Raw genomic sequence first — 7,858 nt, forward strand, 5'->3', positions numbered from 1 at the left:
TTACGATCCTCACTAACTTGCTACCTTTTTGTTTTTACTTTTTGTTTATTTCCCCTCCCCAAAGGTTAGTTCGTGCACTATGGCAACATCATCTTATTCCACGAGATCCAGGGGCCCTCCACCCACTCCTCCTCTTAGTCCTGTCAAAAACAAGAACAAAGGGAAGATGGAAGATTTGAACAACGCCAGAAAGGAAAACTCGACTGAGCGAGTAGAGGTCACTCATTGTCATGTTGCTCAGGTTTCCAAAGAAAATGCATCGAACAAAAGCTGCTGAAATTCAAAGAAGAACTTGATCAGGTTCGGAATCTGGCAAATCTTTCATTTTCCCTCACTTCTCCATATATCAATTTCCCAAATGCTCAGAACCCTACACCTCCACAAAACATCCCGAAGCAACCGAGCCATCCCACTCCTCACCACCACTACAACACCTGCCATACCTCAAATAACACCCCGCTGCTCATCCCAGAACTCCACAAATGACCACTACACACCCACCATAATACCCCCATCTACGTGGAAACTATGCCACACTGCACCCAACCCATCTCAAGCACACCCGAGTCTGATGATAAAGACTTGCTCATTAGGAACCTTGCGAAAGGACTTAAGAAATTGACTAGCCGGATTCAAGGCGTTGAAGGAAGTAAGGGAATTGAAGGGCTGAACTATGAAGATCTTTGCATACAACCCGATGTCGAACTGCCTGAGGGGTACAAACCTCCGAAGTTAAAAATGTTTGATGGTACAGGGGACCCGAGGGTCCATTTGAGAACGTACTGTGACAAGCTGGTTGGAGTAGGGAAAGACAAGAGAATCCACATGAAGCTTTTCATGAGGAGTCTGAAAGGAGATGCTCTGTCTTGGTATATTAGCCAAGATCCGAAGAAGTGGTCGAACTAGGTAAGCATGGCGTCCAACTTTATGGACAGGTTCAGGTTCAACACGCAGAATGCGCCGGATGTGTTCTATATTCAAAATCCAAAGAAGAAGTCTACAGAAACATTTCACGAGTATGCTATTCGCTGGAGGTCCAAAGCTGCTAAGGTTAGACCTGCCTTAGAGGAAGAACAAATGAACAAATTCTTTGTCCGGGCTCAAGACCCACAGTATTATGAAGGCTGATGATGATTGAGGGCCACAAATTTTCTGACATTATCAAGCTGGGAGAAAGGATCGAAAAGGGCATCAAAAGCGGTATGGTTACGAACTTCGAGGCCTTGCAAGCTACAAATGAGGCCTTACAGTCAGGAGGTGTGTCCAAGAAAAGGGACGTAGGAGCCGTAATGGTGGCACAAAGAACCAAATCTCCCATCAAATACGAAACCTACCCAATGCCTCCACTCACATATCAGCCTACCCCAAACTACCAAGCACCCTCACCCTCTTACCAAACTCCACCACCCACTTATCAATCACCTCCCACATATCAGCCTACTTCACCCAAATATTCCCAACTCGCACATGTTTATCAAGCCCACAATGCTCAACCATCCCACTATCAATCCCCTCCCGCACGCCAAAACTTCCCTAGACCTCGACCAAACTTTGACCGAAGGCCTCTGAAACAATATGCGGCTATTGCTGAACCTATTGACCAGTTGTATGAAAGACACAAAGCTGCTGGTTATGTCACCCTTATCCCTGCTGCAACTCCTGAGAACCCTTCTCAGTGGGTTAATCCAAATTAATCTTGTGCATACCATTCCGGCATGAAAGGACACACCATTGACGAATGCCGTTCTCTGAAAGACAAGATCCAGACTTTAATTTATAACAAGATTATTGTGGCAAAGGAACCTGCTCCAAATATCCAAAATAACCCTTTGCCGGACCACAAGGGTGGAGGTGTTCACATGATCGAAATAGAGGATGATTGGGATCCCGAGGGATCGATCGGTTTGATCACAGAAGGTGACATCCCAAAGAAACCAATAGTCACCCTTAATCCGATCGTAGTCCAGATTCAGCCCTCTGGGGACGCCGAGGTAAATATGTCTGTGCCACTTGAGTTTGAAGCAACATCCTCTGCAAAGACACCAGCGCCAATTGAGGTCGAATTTGTGTCTCCAGCGAATACACCTACACCATTCGAAGTTGCAGTCTTACCGCCCAAGGTACATGCTCCGTTCGGAGTAAAGATAGCCGCGCCGATCCCAGTGGCCATGTTGACCATGACACCATTCCATACAAAGTCTATACCATGGGACTACACGGCCGAGGCAAGAAGGAAAGGCAAGGTTAGGTTCGGAGAGGCTATTGCGGCACAGGGTATGACGAGAACTGGTAGAGTTTATACCCCGGAACATCTGGATGAGTCGAGCAAGCAGGCCCCTAACCGGCCGCCCATCACCGAGACCGGCCCAGATGATCTCTGGATAAAGATACAGGCCAAGAAATACTCGTTCATCGACTAGCTGAACAAAACATCGGCGCAAATTTCTATCCTTGTTTTGCTACAAAATTCCGATGCACACAAGAATGCCCTGTTAAGGGTGCTGAATGAAGCATATGTGCCAAGCAACATCACCGGAGGAGAGATGGCTAACATGGTAAGTCGCAAGATCACTTTTCATGAAGATGAGCTGCCACCAGAAGGGTTGAGTCACAACAAGGCATTGCACATCACCGTGCAATGCGAAGACTATTTTATCACCAGAACTCTGATTGATGGAGGGTCCAGCCTCAACATTTGTCCGTTGGTAACGCTCAGGACGTCGGGTAAGGGACTGCACGAGTTAAAGGATGGGGCCATCAACGTGAAAGCTTTCGACGGCTCCCAAAGGTCCACCATTGGTGAAATTAGTCTGTGTTTGCAAATGGGGCCTACTTGGTTCGATGTGGATTTTCAAGTGATAGACGTGCCGGCATCTTACAATCTGCTATTGGGACGACCATGGATTCATGCTGCTGGGGCTGTAGCGTCAACGCTACATCAGGTGGTAAAGTTTGAGTGGAATCACCAGGAGGTGATCATTCACGGCAATGGTAGCAATCCTATATACATTCGCCAGACCATTTCGGCAATCGGAGGCAGAAGAAGGTTAGGTGGGGAGACCTATCACCACATCGAGTGAGTCAACGTCGTTAACAAGGACAAATGGTGGGACAACAAAATTGAGAGCATATTGAACTGGAGTGGGTACGAATCTAGCAAGGGGCTTGGCAAGAACCTCCAAGGAATCTCTAAGCCTATAAAACTCAAGAAACATGGCACCACCTTCGGTCTGGGATATGAGTACACTTGGGAAGAGTTCAATAACTGGTCACCGCCATGGCGTGGTCCTTACTACCCACTGGAGCAACCAATACCACGCTTAGAATAGACTTTCAAATAGGCTGGCGTCGTTTATGGGACAGACAAAGAAGAGGCGCTCGCGGCCATGAAAAGCTTGTTTTCAGAAGACAATGACATGGATTGATGTGTTATCCTTGAGGAGGATGGGGAGGAAGGCCCTTCCATACAGGCCATAAGCAGAGGAGCACGTCTCAATAACTGGTCTATCAGAACAACCAGAGCCCGGCGAGCCTCGGGGTAGCAAGGCTAAACAAGCATTATGCACTATTTTTTTTACTACTAGATGATTTTCTTTTCGCAATAAAATCTTCAATGTTCAAAACAATTATGAAATTTATCAAAAGCATTTCGACTTTTCTTATGAATCGGCACATATTACTATTTTTCTTTTATATACTTCATTAATATAGCATTACTATTACTTATCTTGATGAACCAATGACTGTGACATGCAACGAGACAACGCGACAAGCGGACATAGATTTAGAGGAAGATGTCATACCAGAAGAGATTGTTAAGGAAGTTGAAAACATTGAGAACAGACATAAGTTCAACCTGGACGAGACTGAGATTGTTAACCTGGGAGATGCAGAGAACGTCAAAGAAACACGAATCAGCATCCACTTATCACCATCAGAAAAGATGGAATACACAGAATTTCTAAGGGAATATGAGGACATATTCGCCCGGTCGTACGACGACATGACTAGTCTGAGTACGTCTTTTGTGGCCCACAAACTGCCCACTGATCCAACATGTCCGACGGTAAAGCAAAAGCTCAGAATGTTCAAGCCTGATATGAGACTGAAAATCAAGGAAGAGGTCACTAAGCAGGTCAAAGCTAAGGTCCTCAGGGTGGTAGAATACCCGACATGGTTAGCCAACATTGTGCCAGTACTAAAGAAGGACGGGAAGTTCAGAGTTTGTGTCTACTACCGGGAACTCAATCAGGCCAGTCCTAAAGACGACTTTGCCAAATATACACATCCTGATTGACAAATGCGCCAAGCACGAGCTGCAGTCATTCATGGATTGTTTCGCCGGTTACCGTCAGATCTGGATGGATGAGGAGGATGCTGAGAAAATGACTTTCATTACGCCGTGGGGAATGTATTGTTACAAAATGATGCCGTTCGGTCTAAAGAATGGCGGGGCCACCTATATGAGGGCCATGACTACCATATTCCATGATATGATACACAAGGAGATGGAGGTGTACGTAGATGATGTTATTATCAAGTCCAAGAAGGCCACTGACCACATGGAAGATTTGAGGAAGTTTTTCAACCTATTGCGGAGATGCAACCTGAAACTAAATCCCACAAAGTATGCATTTGGGGTTCCTGCTGGAAAATTACTTGGGTTTATTGTGAGTCGCCGGGGAATAGAACTGGAGCCATCAAAAGTCAAAGCTATTCAAGAATTACCACCGCCAAAGAACAAGAAGGATGTGATGAGTTTCTTGGGAAGGCTTAACTACATCAGCTGGTTCATAGCACAGTCTACAGTTATCTGTGAGCCAATCTTTAAGATGTTGAAGAAGGATGCCGCTACCAAATGGACTGATGACTGCCAAAAGGCTTTCGACAGAATCAAGGAATACTTGTCAACACCACCAGTTTTGGTCCCGCCCGAGCCAGGAAGACCTCTATTACTCTACCTTGCAGTATTGGATGGAGCTTTCGATTGCATTCTGGGTCAACATGATGAGACGGGGAGGAAGGAGAAGGCCATCTATTATCTCAGCAAGAAGTTCACTCCGTACGAGGCCGGGTATTCTCTGTTGGAGCGCACTTGTTGTGATTTGTCTTAGCAAAGAAGATACTCTGAGTTGGTTACTTTTAGATGACTATGGAAACGGACTACATTCAGTATGTCCGGAAATGCCGCCGCTGTCAGATACATGCGCACATGATAAAGGTGCCTCCAAATGAGCTCAATATAACAAGCTCACCGTGGCCGTTCGCCACTTGGGGAATGGATGTTATTGGACCAATCGAGCCTGCCGCTTCCAACGGGCACAGATTTATCCTGGTACCAATCGACTATTTCACCAAATGGGTCGAAGCAGCATCTTACAGAGCAGTGACTAAGAAAGTCGTGGCAGACTTTGTCCGCGGCCGTGTCGTTTGTCGATTTGGGATTCCAGAATCAATCATTACTGATAATGGCTCCAACCTCAATAGTGACTTGATGAAAGCCATGTGTGAAACCTTCAAGATCAGACACAGGAATTCTACAGCCTACAGGCCTCAAATGAATGGAGTTATAAAAGCCACCAATAAGAATATCAAGAAGATATTGAGAAAGATGATCGAGAAGCATAAGCAATGGCACGAAAAGCTATCATTTGCTCTGTTATGATATCGCACCACAGTCCGTACATCAACCAAGGCAACATCTATATGCTGTTTTATGGTACATAAGCCGTCATTCCCGCCAAAGTAGAAATTCCTTCCTTAAGAATCATACAGGAAGCTGAGCTCGACGATGCAGAATGGGTGAGAAGTCATTACGAGCAGCTGGCTCTTATAGATGGAAAGGGAATGAATGCAGTTTGTCGTGGTCAACTTTATCAGAACAGAATGTCTAGAGCCTTCAACAAAAGAGTCAGGCCAAGACAGTTCAGACCGGGGCAGCTGGTGTTAAAGAAAGTTTTTCCGCATCAAGATGAAGCCAAGGGGAAATTCTCTCCCAACTGGCAAGGTCCGTACATGGTTCACCGGGTTCTAACAGGAGGATCCCTCATACTTGTAGAAATGGACGGAGAAGTTTGGCATAAGTCGATCGATTCAGATGCAGTCAAGCGTTACTATGTGTAATCTTTATGCTTTCCTTATGTGATGTAAATTGAACTACGTCTGACCTGATTCCCGTTTAAGAGGGGATACGTAGGCAGCCTTATGGGTTCGGTCACAATTCAATAAAATTTTCATTTCCCCACGCAATTGGAAACCGGGGCAGAATTTTGAGGATGACCCTCAAAATTCCGAAGTGATTTCAGCCGATCATCGCTAGCAGCAGTCGAAAGCATCAACCCAGTAAACTGTGGCAAAATTTTAAGTAGTAGGGAGGGTTGCAATGTTTTGAACCACGTCGCAGTCATCGGTTCATCTAAAGAAAGACTATTATTAATTATGTGTTTATGTTATGTTTTTATTAAATCATGCATGTTTATTGCTGAAATTGCCTTGTTTAGCAACGCTACCCCAATGATGCATACAGTATCACCGGATCAAAGCCAAACAGGTCAAGCAAAGCCAGTGGGGATGCGAACTAACCTCCCCTCTACAAAACTCACGATTTTTCTTTGAATGCAGACACTTGGATTGCGAAAGCATCTGGCATACTATACACTCACGAGACAAACATTGTTCATGAATACAACTCTCAGAATTGTTGCACTTACCAGCATTTGCTATCCACGCACACCGGTGATATTCCCTATATCACAATGTCCCCAACAGTCACAATATCGCAACCTGCTATCAGCTAAGAAAACTCTATTACCATTTGCCCCTTTTATTTCTTGCATATGGTCTACCATTCTGCCTTTCGAGGTTAAGCTCTACCTCCATCTGCATTTTCTGCATTGCATAAGGCTATCATTCTGCCTTCCGAGGTTAAGCTCTACCTCCATCTGCATTTTTTCTGCATTGGATAAGGCTACTATTCTGCCTACTGAGACTAAACGCTGTCTCCATCTACATCTGCATGGCTGAAAGATCGCCACCTTATCTATATTTGCATGGCTGAAAGATCGCCACCTCTATATTTGCATGGCTGAAAGATCGCCATCTTTATTTACATTTGCATGGCTGAAAGATCACCACCTTATTTACAGTTGCATGGCTGAAAGATCGCCACCTTATCTACATTTGCATGGCTGAAAGATCGCCACCTGTTGCATCTCATGGGCTGAAAGATCGCCAAATACTACATCTCATGGGCTGAAAGATCGCCAAATACTACATCTCATGGGCTGAAAGATCGCCAAATTATCCAAAGGCGTCATTGTTCAAAGGCACCATTTGCATAGCCCGAGATCACCATGCCATGGCCTGAGGATCCCTATTAATCTTTTGCATATCATTATTCAAAGGCGTCATGGTTCGGAGGCATCATCCCCATAGCCCGAGAGAATCATTTCATGGCATGCGAATCCTTTATTATACGCTTTGTAGCCCAAGACATCATGGTCAAAGGACGTCATTCTAACCGTCCAAAAGACAACCTTCATGGTCCGACGGGAATTTGCATCATGTTTAAATTTACGCACCATATATGCTTGTATTGCTTATTTGCAGGTAAACCGGCGAGCAACGGCCATCTCGGCAGGAGCGATCACGCTCCGGTTCCCGCAGCCATATCAAACCTAAACCTGCCACGCACCCGACCCTAGATATTGCGTCCGCTCTTGAAAAGTCTCCATCGGCATACTCCGCCGACGGATCCTAAACTACATATGGCCTGATTCCCGCAAAAACCAGGGATATGTAGGCAGCTCAGAAGCCAGGGTACGGCCTAGGTCTTCTTCAAACCGTTTCGCTCGGCCAA

This window comes from Nicotiana attenuata, chromosome 1 (assembly GCF_001879085.1).
Source record: "Nicotiana attenuata strain UT chromosome 1, NIATTr2, whole genome shotgun sequence".
Classification (NCBI taxonomy): domain Eukaryota; kingdom Viridiplantae; phylum Streptophyta; class Magnoliopsida; order Solanales; family Solanaceae; genus Nicotiana; species Nicotiana attenuata.